The sequence below is a fragment of the Heptranchias perlo genome, chromosome 10 (genome assembly GCF_035084215.1).
Source record: "Heptranchias perlo isolate sHepPer1 chromosome 10, sHepPer1.hap1, whole genome shotgun sequence".
NCBI lineage: Eukaryota > Metazoa > Chordata > Chondrichthyes > Hexanchiformes > Hexanchidae > Heptranchias > Heptranchias perlo.
This window is the reverse complement of record NC_090334.1, coordinates 66,561,309-66,574,216: the sequence shown is the minus strand read 5'-3', so window position 1 is coordinate 66,574,216 and position 12,908 is coordinate 66,561,309.

Sequence of the window (12,908 nt, the reverse complement as noted above, 5' to 3'; positions counted from 1 at the left end):
TAATGGCATGTCTGTCCAGCCCTGAAATTCCAGCAGAGCTACCACCAGACTTCAGTTGTTACTTTGGTGGGAGACCAGTGGAAACCCCAGGAGAATGGTGTGAACAGCCCTTTTTAGCCAATCATGCCATTTCTCTGGGGCTGACAACAGTCTCTTTTGGAAGTTACAGTAAGAGTGGGAGACCAGTGGAAGCCCCACAGAATTTCAGGGCCTAGAAATCACCATAGAACAATACCACAATCACATGCAAATTTCTGTGCCACACTTATATCTTTTTTAAAAGCCAGCCATTTCCTGGTTGCTTCTTCTGAGGTTGAGTAGCAGCTGAGGATTTACAACCTGTTAATGCACAGAGAAACAATTGCCCTCTAGTTGGCCTCACGATCTGTCTAAGAACAGCCACCTGGAATTTCCACATTCTGTCCAAGAACACTCACCTGGAATTTCTGCGTTCTGTCTAAGAACACACACCTGGAATTTCTGCGTTCTGTCTAAGAACACTCACCTGGAATTTCCACGTTCTGACTAAGAAAACGCACCTGGAATTTCTGCGTTCTGTCTAAGAACACTCACCTGGAATTTCCACGTTCTGACTAAGAACACGCACCTGGAATTTCTGCGTTCTGTCTAAGAACACTCACCTGGAATTTCCACGTTCTGACTAAGAACACTCACCTGGAATTTCGAAGTTCTGTCCAAGAACACTCACCTGGAATTTCCACGTTCTGACTAAGAACACTCACCTGGAATTTCTGCGTTCTGTCTAAGAACACTCACCTGGAATTTCGAAGTTCTGTCTAAGAACACGCACCTGGAATTTCTGCGTTCTGTCTAAGAACACTCACCTGGAATTTCCACGTTCTGACGAAGAACACGCACCTGAAATTTCGAAGTTCTGTCTAAGAACACTCACCTGGAATTTCCACATTCTGTCCAAGAACACTCACCTGGAATTTCTGCGTTCTGTCCAAGAACACTCACCTGGAATTTCCACGTTCTGTCGAAGAACACTCACCTGGAATTTCCGTGTTATGTCTAAGAACACTCACCAGGAATATCCACGTTCTGTCCAAGAACACTCACCTGGAATTTCCACGTTCTGTCTAAGAACACTCACCTGGAATTTCTGCGTTCTGTCTAAGAACACTCACCTGGAATTTCTGCGTTCTGTCCAAGAACACTCACTTGGAATTTCCACATTCTGTCTAAGAACACTCACCTGGAATTTCTGTGTTCTGTCCAAGAACACCGACCTGGAATTTCCACATTCTGTCCAAGCACACTCACCTGGAATTTCCACATTCTGTCCAAGAACACTCACCTGGAATTTCTGCGTTCTGTCTAAGAACATTCACCTGGAATTTCCACGTTCTGTCTAAGAACACCCACCTGGAATTTCCACGTTCTGTCCAAGAACACTCACCTGGAATTTCGACGTTCTGTCCAAGAACACTCAGCTGGAATTTCCACGTTCTGACGAAGAACACGCACCTGGAATTTCGAAGTTCTGTCTAAGTACACTCACCTGGAATTTCCATGCTCTGTCCAAGAACACTCACCTGGAATTTCCACGTTCTGACTAAGAACACGCACCTGGAATTTCGAAGTTCTGTCCAAGAACACTCACCAGGAATTTCGAAGTTCTGTCCAAGAACACTCACCAGGAATTTCGAAGTTCTGTCCAAGAACACTCACCTGGAATTTCCACGTTCTGTCTAAGAACACTCACCTGGAATTTCCACTTTCTGTCCAAGAACATTCACCTGGAATTTCTGCGTTCTGTCCAAGAACACCCAACTGGAATTTCCACATTCTGTCCAAGAACACTCACCTGGAATTTTTGCGTTCTGTCTAAGAACACTCACCTGAAATTTATGCGTTGTGTCTAAGAACACTCACCTGGAATTTCCAGGTTCTGTCAAAGAACACTCACCTGGAATTTCTGCGTTCTGTCTAAGAAAACTCACCTGGAATTTCTGCGTTCTGTCCAAGAACACTCACCTGGAATTTCTGCGTTCCGTCTAAGAACACTCACCTGGAATTTATGCGTTGTGTCTAAGAACACTCACCTGGAATTTCCAGGTTCTGTCAAAGAACACTCACCTGGAATTTCTGCGTTCTGTCTAAGAACACTCACCTGGAATTTCTGCGTTCTGTCCAAGAACACTCACCTGGAATTTCTGCGTTCTGTCTAAGAACACTCACCTGGAATTTCTGCGTTCTGTCCAAGAACACTCACCTGGAATTTCTGCGTTCCGTCTAAGAACACGCACCTGGAATTTCCACATTCTGTCTAAGAACACTCACCTGGAATTTCCACGTTCTGTCGAAGAACACTCACCTGGAATTTCCACGTTCTGTCTAAGAACACTCACCTGGAATTTCTGCATTCTGTCTAAGAACACTCACCTGGAATTTCTGCGTTCTGTCCAAGAACACTCACCTGGAATTTCTGCATTCTGTCCAAGAACACTCAACTGGAATTTCCACGTTCTGTCTAAGAACACTCACCTGGAATTTTCGCGTTCTGTCTAAGAACACCCACCTGGAATATCGACGTTCTGTCTAAGAACACTCACCCATAATTTCCACGTTCTGTCTAAGAACACTCACCTGGAATTTCCACGTTCTGACGAAGAACACGCACCTGGAATTTCGAAGTTCTGTCTAAGAACACTCACCTGGAATTTCCACGTTCTGTCTAAGAACACTCACCTGGAATTTCCACGTTCTGTCTAAAAACACTCACCTGGAATTTCTGCGTTCTGTCTAAGAACACTCACCTGGAATTTCCACATGCTTTCCAAGAACACTCACCTGGAATTTCCACATTCTGTCTAAGAACACTCACCTAGAATTTCTGCGTTCTGTCTAAGAACACTCACCTGGAATTTCCACGTTCTGTCGAAGAACACTCACCTGGAATTTCCACGTTCTGTCTAAGAACACCCACCTGGAATTTCCACGTTCTGTCCAAGAACACTCACCTGGAATTTCTGCGTTCTGTCCAAGAACACTCACCTGGAACTTCCACGTTCTGTCAAAGAACACTCACCTGGAATTTCCACATTCTGTCCAAGAACACTCACCTGGAATTTCCACATTCTGTCCAAGAACACTCAACTGGAATTTCTGCGTTCTATCTAAGAACACTAACCTGGAATTTCCACGTTCTGTCCAAGAACACCCACCTGGAATTTCCACGTTCTGTCTAAGAACACTCATCTGGAATTTCGACGTTCTGTCTAAGAACACTCAACTGGAATTTCCACGTTCTTACTAAGAACACTCACCTGGAATTTCGAAGTTCTGTCTAAGAACACTCACCTGGAATTTCGAAGTTCTGTCCAAGTATACTCACCTGCAATTTCCACGTTCTGTCTCAGAACACTCACCTGGAATTTCCACGTTCTGACTAAGAACACGCACCTGGAATTTCGAAGTTCTGTCGAAGAACACTCACCAGGAATTTAGAAGTTCTGTCCAAGAACACTCAGCTGGAATTTGCACGTTCTGTCTAAGTACTCTCACCTGGAATTTCCTCGTTCTGTCTAAGAACACTCACCTGGAATTTCTGCGTTCTGTCTAAGAACACTCACCTGGAATTTCCACATTCTGTCCAAGAACACTCACCTGGAATTTCCAAATTCTGTCCAAGATCACTCACCTGGAATTTCCACGTTCTGTCTAAGAACATTCACCTGGAATTTCTGCGTTCTGTCTAAGAACACCCAGCTGGAATTTCCACATTCTATCCAAGAACACTCACCTGGAATTTCCACATTCTGTCTAAGAACACTCACCTGGAATTTCCACATTCTGTCTAAGAACACTCACCTGGAATTTCCACATTCTGTCTAAGAACACTCACCTGGAATTTCCACGTTCTGTCTAAGAACACTCAACTGGAATTTCTGCGTTCTGTCTAAGAACACTCACCTGGAATTTCTGCATTCTGTCTAAGAACACTCACCTGGAATTTCTGTGATCTGTCCAAGAACACTCACCTGAAATTTCTGCGTTCTGTCTAAGAACACCCAGCTGGAATTTCCACATTCTATCCAAGAACACTCACCTGGAATTTCCACATTCTGTCTAAGAACACTCACCTGGAATTTCCACGTTCTGTCTCAGAACAGAAACCTGGAATTTCCACGTTCGGTCTAAGAACACTCACCTGGAATTTCTGCGTTCTGTCCAAGAACACTCACCTGGAATTTCTGCGTTCTGTCTAAGAACACTCACCTGGAATTTCTGCGTTCTGTCTGAGAACACTCACCTGGAATTTCGACGTTCTGTCCAAGAACACTCAGCTGGAATTTCCACGTTCTGACTAAGAACACGCACCTGGAATTTCGAAGTTCTGTCTAAGCACACTCACCTGGAATTTCCATGCTCTGTCCAAGAACACTCACCTGGAATTTCCACGTTCTGACTAAGAACACGCACCTGGAATTTCGAAGATCTGTCCAAGAACACTCACCAGGAATTTCGAAGTTCTGTCCAAGAACACTCACCAGGAATTTCGAAGTTCTGTCCAAGAACACTCACCTGGAATTTCCACGTTCTGTCTAAGAACACTCACCTGGAATTTCCACTTTCTGTCTAAGAACACCCACCTGGAATTTGCACATTCTGTCCAAGAACACTCACCTGGAATTTCCACGTTCTGTCTAAGAACACTCACCTGGAATTTCCACGTTCTGTCCAAGAACATTCACCTGGAATTTCTGCGTTCTGTCCAAGAACACCCAGCTGGAATTTCCACATTCTGTCCAAGAACACTCACCTGGAATTTTTGCGTTCTGTCTCAGAACACTCACCTGGAATTTATGCGTTGTGTCTAAGAACACTCACCTGGAATTTCCACGTTCTGTCTGAGAACACTCACCTGGAATTTGTGCGTTCTGTCTCAGAACACTCACCTGGAATTTCCACATTCTGTCTAAGAACACTCACCTGGAATTTTTGCGTTCTGTCTCAGAACACTCACCTGGAATTTATGCGTTGTGTCTAAGAACACTCACCTGGAATTTCCAGGTTCTGTCAAAGAACACTCACCTGGAATTTCTGCGTTCTGTCCAAGAACACTCACCTGGAATTTCCACATTCTGTCCAAGAACACTCACCTGGAATTTCCACATTCTGTCCAAGAACACTCAACTGGAATTTCTGCGTTCTATCTAAGAACACTAACCTGGAATTTCCACGTTCTGTCGAAGAACACTCACCTGGAATTTCCACGTTCTTACTAAGAACACTCACCTGGAATTTCGAAGTTCTGTCTAAGAACACTCACCTGGAATTTCGAAGTTCTGTCCAAGTACACTCACCTGCAATTTCCACGTTCTGTTTAAGAACACCCACCTGGAATTTCCAAATTCTGTCCAAGAACACTCACCTGGAATTTCTGCATTCTGTGTAAGAACACTCACCTGGAATTTCCACATTCTGTCTAAGTACTCTCACCTGGAATTTCCACGTTCTGTCTAAGAACACTCACCTGGAATTTCTGCGTTCTGACTAAGAACACTCACCTGGAATTTCCACATTCTGTCCAAGATCACTCACCTGGAATTTTTGCGTTCTGTCTCAGAACACTCACCTGGAATTTATGCGTTGTGTCTAAGAACACTCACCTGGAATTTCCAGGTTCTGTCAAAGAACACTCACCTGGAATTTCTGCGTTCTGTCCAAGAACACTCACCTGGAATTTCCACATTCTGTCCAAGAACACTCACCTGGAATTTCCACATTCTGTCCAAGAACACTCAACTGGAATTTCTGCGTTCTATCTAAGAACACTAACCTGGAATTTCCACGTTCTGTCGAAGAACACCCACCTGGAATTTCCACGTTCTGTCTAAGAACACTCACCTGGAATTTCCACGTTCTTACTAAGAACACTCACCTGGAATTTCGAAGTTCTGTCTAAGAACACTCACCTGGAATTTCGAAGTTCTGTCCAAGTACACTCACCTGCAATTTCCACGTTCTGTCTAAGAACACCCACCTGGAATTTCCAAATTCTGTCCAAGAACACTCACCTGGAATTTCTGCATTCTGTGTAAGAACACTCACCTGGAATTTCCACATTCTGTCTAAGTACTCTCACCTGGAATTTCCACGTTCTGTCTAAGAACACTCACCTGGAATTTCTGCGTTCTGACTAAGAACACTCACCTGGAATTTCCACATTCTGTCCAAGATCACTCACCTGGAATTTCCACGTTCTGTCTAAGAACATTCACCTGGAATTTCCACATTCTATCCAAGAACACTCAACTGGAATTTCTGCATTCTGTTTAAGAACACTCACCTGGAATTTCTGCATTCTGTCTAAGAACACTCACCTGGAATTTCTGTGATCTGTCCAAGAACACTCACCTGAAATTTCTGCGTTCTGTCTAAGAACACCCAGCTGGAATTTCCACATTCTATCCAAGAACACTCACCTGGAATTTCCACATTCTGTCTAAGAACACTCACCTGGAATTTCCACGTTCTGTCTAAGAACACTCACCTGGAATTTCTGCGTAGTGTCCAAGAACACTCACCTGGAATTTCCACGTTCTGTCTAAGAACACTCACATGGAATTTCTGTGTTCTGTCTAAGAACACTCACCTGGAATTTCCACATTCTGTCCAAGAACACTCACCTGGAATTTCTGCGTTCTGTCTAAGAACATTCACCTGGAATTTCCACGTTCTGTCTAAGAACACCCACCTGGAATTTCCACGTTCTGTCTAAGAACACTCACCTGGAATTTCCACGTTCTGTCCAAGAACACTCAGCTGGAATTTCCACGTTCTGACTAAGAAAACGCACCTGGAATTTCGAAGTTCTGTCCAAGTGCACTCACGTGGAATTTCCATGCTCTGTCCAAGAACACTCACCTGGAATTTCCACGTTCTGACTAAGAACACGCACCTGGAATTTCGAAGTTCTGTCTAAGAACACTCACCAGGAATTTCGAAGTTCTGTCCAAGAACACTCACCAGGAATTTCGAAGTTCTGTCCAAGAACACTCACCTGGAATTTCCACGTTCTGTCTAAGAACACTCACCTGGAATTTCCACTTTCTGTCTAAGAACACCCACCTTGAATTTGCACATTCTGTCCAAGAACACTCACCTGGAATTTCCATGTTCTGTCTAAGAACACTCACCTGGAATTTCCACGTTCTGTCCAAGAACATGCACCTGGAATTTCTGCGTTCTGTCCAAGAACACCCAGCTGGAATTTCCACATTCTGTCGAAGAACACTCACCCATAATTTCCACGTTCTGTCTAAGAACACTCACCTGGAATTTCCACGTTCTGACGAAGAACACGCACCTGGAATTTCGAAGTTCTGTCTAAGAACACTCACCTGGAATTTCCACGTTCTGTCTAAAAACACTCACCTGGAATTTCTGCGTTCTGTCTAAGAACACTCACCTGGAATTTCCACATTCTTTCCAAGAACACTCACCTGGAATTTCCACATTCTGTCTAAGAACACTCACCTAGAATTTCTGCGTTCTGTCTAAGAACACCCAGCTGGAATTTCCACATTCTATCCAAGAACACTCACCTGGAATTTCCACATTCTGTCCAAGAACACTCACCTGGAATTTCCACGTTCTGTCTAAGAACACTCACCTGGAATTTCTGCGTAGTGTCCAAGAACATTCAACTGGAATTTCCACGTTCTGTCTAAGAACACTCACATGGAATTTCTGTGTTCTGTCTAAGAACACTCACCTGGAATTTCCACATTCTGTCCAAGAACACTCACCTGGAATTTCTGCGTTCTGTCTAAGAACATTCACCTGGAATTTCCACGTTCTGTCTAAGAACACCCACCTGGAATTTCCACGTTCTGTCTAAGAACACTCACCTGGAATTTCGACGTTCTGTCCAAGAACACTCAGCTGGAATTTCCACGTTCTGACTAAGAAAACGCACCTGGAATTTCGAAGTTCTGTCTAAGTGCACTCACGTGGAATTTCCATGCTCTGTCCAAGAACACTCACCTGGAATTTCCACGTTCTGACTAAGAACACGCACCTGGAATTTCGAAGTTCTGTCTAAGAACACTCACCAGGAATTTCAAAGTTCTGTCCAAGAACACTCACCAGGAATTTCGAAGTTCTGTCCAAGAACACTCACCTGGAATTTCCACGTTCTGTCTAAGAACACTCACCTGGAATTTCCACTTTCTGTCTAAGAACACCCACCTTGAATTTGCACATTCTGTCCAAGAACACTCACCTGGAATTTCCATGTTCTGTCTAAGAACACTCACCTGGAATTTCCACGTTCTGTCCAAGAACATTCACCTGGAATTTCTGCGTTCTGTCCAAGAACACCCAGCTGGAATTTCCACATTCTGTCGAAGAACACTCACCCATAATTTCCACGTTCTGTCTAAGAACACTCACCTGGAATTTCCACGTTCTGACGAAGAACACGCACCTGGAATTTCGAAGTTCTGTCTAAGAACACTCACCTGGAATTTCCACGTTCTGTCTAAAAACACTCACCTGGAATTTCTGCGTTCTGTCTAAGAACACTCACCTGGAATTTCCACATTCTTTCCAAGAACACTCACCTGGAATTTCCACATTCTGTCTAAGAACACTCACCTAGAATTTCTGCGTTCTGTCTAAGAACACTCACCTGGAATTTCCACGTTCTGTCGAAGAACACTCACCTGGAATTTCCACGTTCTGTCTAAGAACACCCACCTGGAACTTCCACGTTCTGTCAAAGAACACTCACCTGGAATTTCCACATTCTGTCCAAGAACACTCACCTGGAATTTCCACATTCTGTCCAAGAACACTCAACTGGAATTTCTGCGTTCTATCTAAGAACACTAACCTGGAATTTCCACGTTCTGTCTAAGAACACTCATCTGGAATTTCGACGTTCTGTCTAAGAACACTCAACTGGAATTTCCACGTTCTTACTAAGAACACTCACCTGGAATTTCGAAGTTCTGTCTAAGAACACTCACCTGGAATTTCGAAGTTCTGTCCAAGTATACTCACCTGCAATTTCCACGTTCTGTCTCAGAACACTCACCTGGAATTTCCACGTTCTGACTAAGAACACGCAACTGGAATTTCGAAGTTCTGTCGAAGAACACTCACCAGGAATTTCGAAGTTCTGTCCAAGAACACTCAGCTGGAATTTGCACATTCTGTCTAAGTACTCTCACCTGGAATTTCCTCGTTCTGTCCAAGAACACTCACCTGGAATTTCTGCGTTCTGTCTAAGAACACTCACCTGGAATTTCCACGTTCTGTCGAAGAACACTCACCTGGAATTTCCACGTTCTGTCTAAGAACATTCACCTGGAATTTCTGCGTTCTGTCTAAGAACACCCAGCTGGAATTTCCACATTCTATCCAAGAACACTCACCTGGAATTTCCACATTCTGTCTAAGAACACTCACCTGAAATTTCCACATTCTGTCTAAGAACACTCACCTGGAATTTCCACATTCTGTCTAAGAACACTCACCTGGAATTTCCACGTTCTGTCTAAGAACACTCAACTGGAATTTCTGCGTTCTGTCTAAGAACACTCACCTGGAATTTCTGCATTCTGTCTAAGAACACTCACCTGGAATTTCTGTGATCTGTCCAAGAACACTCACCTGAAATTTCTGCGTTCTGTCTAAGAACACCCAGCTGGAATTTCCACATTCTATCCAAGAACACTCACCTGGAATTTCCACGTTCTGTCTAAGAACACAAACCTGGAATTTCCACGTTCGGTCTAAGAACACTCACCTGGAATTTCTGCGTTCTGTCCAAGAACACTCACCTGGAATTACCACGTTCTGTCTAAGAACACTCACCTGGAATTTCCGTGTTCTGTCTAAGAACACTGACCAGGAATATCCACGTTCTGTCCAAGAACACTCACCTGGAATTTCCAAGTTCTGTCTAAGAACACTCACCTGGAATTTCTGCGTTCTGTCTAAGAACACTCACCTGGAATTTCTGCGTTCTGTCTGAGAACACTCACCTGGAATTTCGACGTTCTGTCCAAGAACACTCAGCTGGAATTTCCACGTTCTGACTAAGAACACGCACCTGGAATTTCGAAGTTCTGTCTAAGTACACTCACCTGGAATTTCCATGCTCTGTCCAAGAACACTCACCTGGAATTTCCACGTTCTGACTAAGAACACGCACCTGGAATTTCGAAGTTCTGTCCAAGAACACTCACCAGGAATTTCGAAGTTCTGTCCAAGAACACTCACCTGGAATTTCCACTTTCTGTCTAAGAACACCCACCTGGAATTTGCACATTCTGTCCAAGAACACTCACCTGGAATTTCCACGTTCTGTCTAAGAACACTCACCTGGAATTTCCACGTTCTGTCCAAGAACATTCACCTGGAATTTCTGCGTTCTGTCCAAGAACACCCAGCTGGAATTTCCACATTCTGTCCAAGAACACTCACCTGGAATTTTTGTGTTCTGTCTCAGAACACTCACCTGGAATTTATGCGTTGTGTCTAAGAACACTCACCTGGAATTTCCAGGTTCTGTCAAAGAACACTCACCTGGAATTTCTGCGTTCTGTCCAAGAACACTCACCTGGAATTTCCACATTCTGTCTAAGAACACTCACCTGGAATTTTTGCGTTCTGTCTCAGAACACTCACCTGGAATTTATGCGTTGTGTCTAAGAACACTCACCTGGAATTTCCAGGTTCTGTCAAAGAACACTCACCTGGAATTTCTGCGTTCTGTCCAAGAACACTCACCTGGAATTTCCACATTCTGTCCAAGAACACTCACCTGGAATTTCCACATTCTGTCCAAGAAAACTCAACTGGAATTTCTGCGTTCTATCTGAGAACACTAACCTGGAATTTCCACGTTCTGTCTAAGAACACCCACCTGGAATTTCCACGTTCTGTCTAAGAACACTCACCTGGAATTTCCACGTTCTTACTAAGAACACTCACCTGGAATTTCGAAGTTCTGTCTAAGAACACTCACCTGGAATTTCGAAGTTCTGTCCAAGTACACTCACCTGCAATTTCCACGTTCTGTCTAAGAACACCCACCTGGAATTTCCAAATTCTGTCCAAGAACACTCACCTGGAATTTTGGCGTTCTGACTAAGAACACTCACCTGGAATTTCCACATTCTGTCCAAGATCACTCACCTGGAATTTCCACGTTCTGTCTAAGAACACTCACCTGGAATTTCTGTGATCTGTCCAAGAACACTCACCTGAAATTTCTGCGTTCTGTCTAAGAACACCCAGCTGGAATTTCCACATTCTATCCAAGAACACTCACCTGGAATTTCCACATTCTGTCTAAGAACACTCACCTGGAATTTCCACGTTCTGTCTAAGAACACTCACCTGGAATTTCTGCGTTGTGTCCAAGAACATTCAACTGGAATTTCCACGTTCTTTCTAAGAACACTCACATGGAATTTCTGCGTTCTGTCTAAGAACACTCACCTGGAATTTCCACATTCTGTCTAAGAACACTCACCTGGAATTTCTGCGTTCTGTCTAAGAACATTCACCTGGAATTTCCACGTTCTGTCTAAGAACACCCACCTGGAATTTCCACGTTCTGTCTAAGAACACTCACCTGGAATTTCGACGTTCTGTCCAAGAACACTCAGCTGGAATTTCCACGTTCTGACTAAGAAAACGCACCTGGAATTTCGAAGTTCTGTCTAAGTGCACTCACCTGGAATTTCCATGCTCTGTCCAAGAACACTCACCTGGAATTTCCACGTTCTGACTAAGAACACGCACCTGGAATTTCGAAGTTCTGTCTAAGAACACTCACCAGGAATTTCGAAGTTCTGTCCAAGAACACTCACCAGGAATTTCGAAGTTCTGTCCAAGAACACTCACCTGGAATTTCCACGTTCTGTCTAAGAACACTCACCTGGAATTTCCACTTTCTGTCTAAGAACATCCACCTGGAATTTGCACATTCTGTCCAAGAACACTCACCTGGAATTTCCATGTTCTGTCTAAGAACACTCACCTGGAATTTCCACGTTCTGTCCAAGAACATTCACCTGGAATTTCTGCGTTCTGTCCAAGAACACCCAGCTGGAATTTCCACATTCTGTCGAAGAACACTCACCCATAATTTCCACGTTCTCTCTAAGAACACTCACCTGGAATTTCCACGTTCTGACGAAGAACACTCACCTGGAATTTCGAAGTTCTGTCCAAGAACACTCACCTGGAATTTCCACATTCTGTCTAAGAACACTCACCTGGAATTTCCACATTCTGTCTAAAAACACTCACCTGGAATTTCTGCGTTCTGTCTAAGAACACTCACCTGGAATTTCCACATTCTTTCCAAGAACACTCACCTGGAATTTCCACATTCTGTCTAAGAACACTCACCTAGAATTTCTGCTTTCTGTCTAAGAACACTCAACTGGAATTTTCACGTTCTGTCGAAGAACACTCACCTGGAATTTCCACGTTCTGTCTAAGAACACCCACCTGGAACTTCCACGTTCTGTCAAAGAACACTCACCTGGAATTTCCACATTCTGTCCAAGAACACTCACCTGGAATTTCCACATTCTGTCCAAGAACACTCAACTGGAATTTCTGCATTCTATCTAAGAACACTAACCTGGAATTTCCACGTTCTGTCTAAGAACACCCACCTGGAATTTCCACGTTCTGTCTAAGAACACTCATCTGGAATTTCGACATTCTGTCTAAGAACACTCAACTGGAATTTCCACGTTCTTACTAAGAACACTCACCTGGAATTTCGAAGTTCTGTCTAAGAACACTCACCTGGAATTTCGAAGTTCTGTCCAAGTATACTCACCTGCAATTTCCACGTTCTGTCTCAGAACACTCACCTGGAATTTCCACGTTCTGACTAAGAA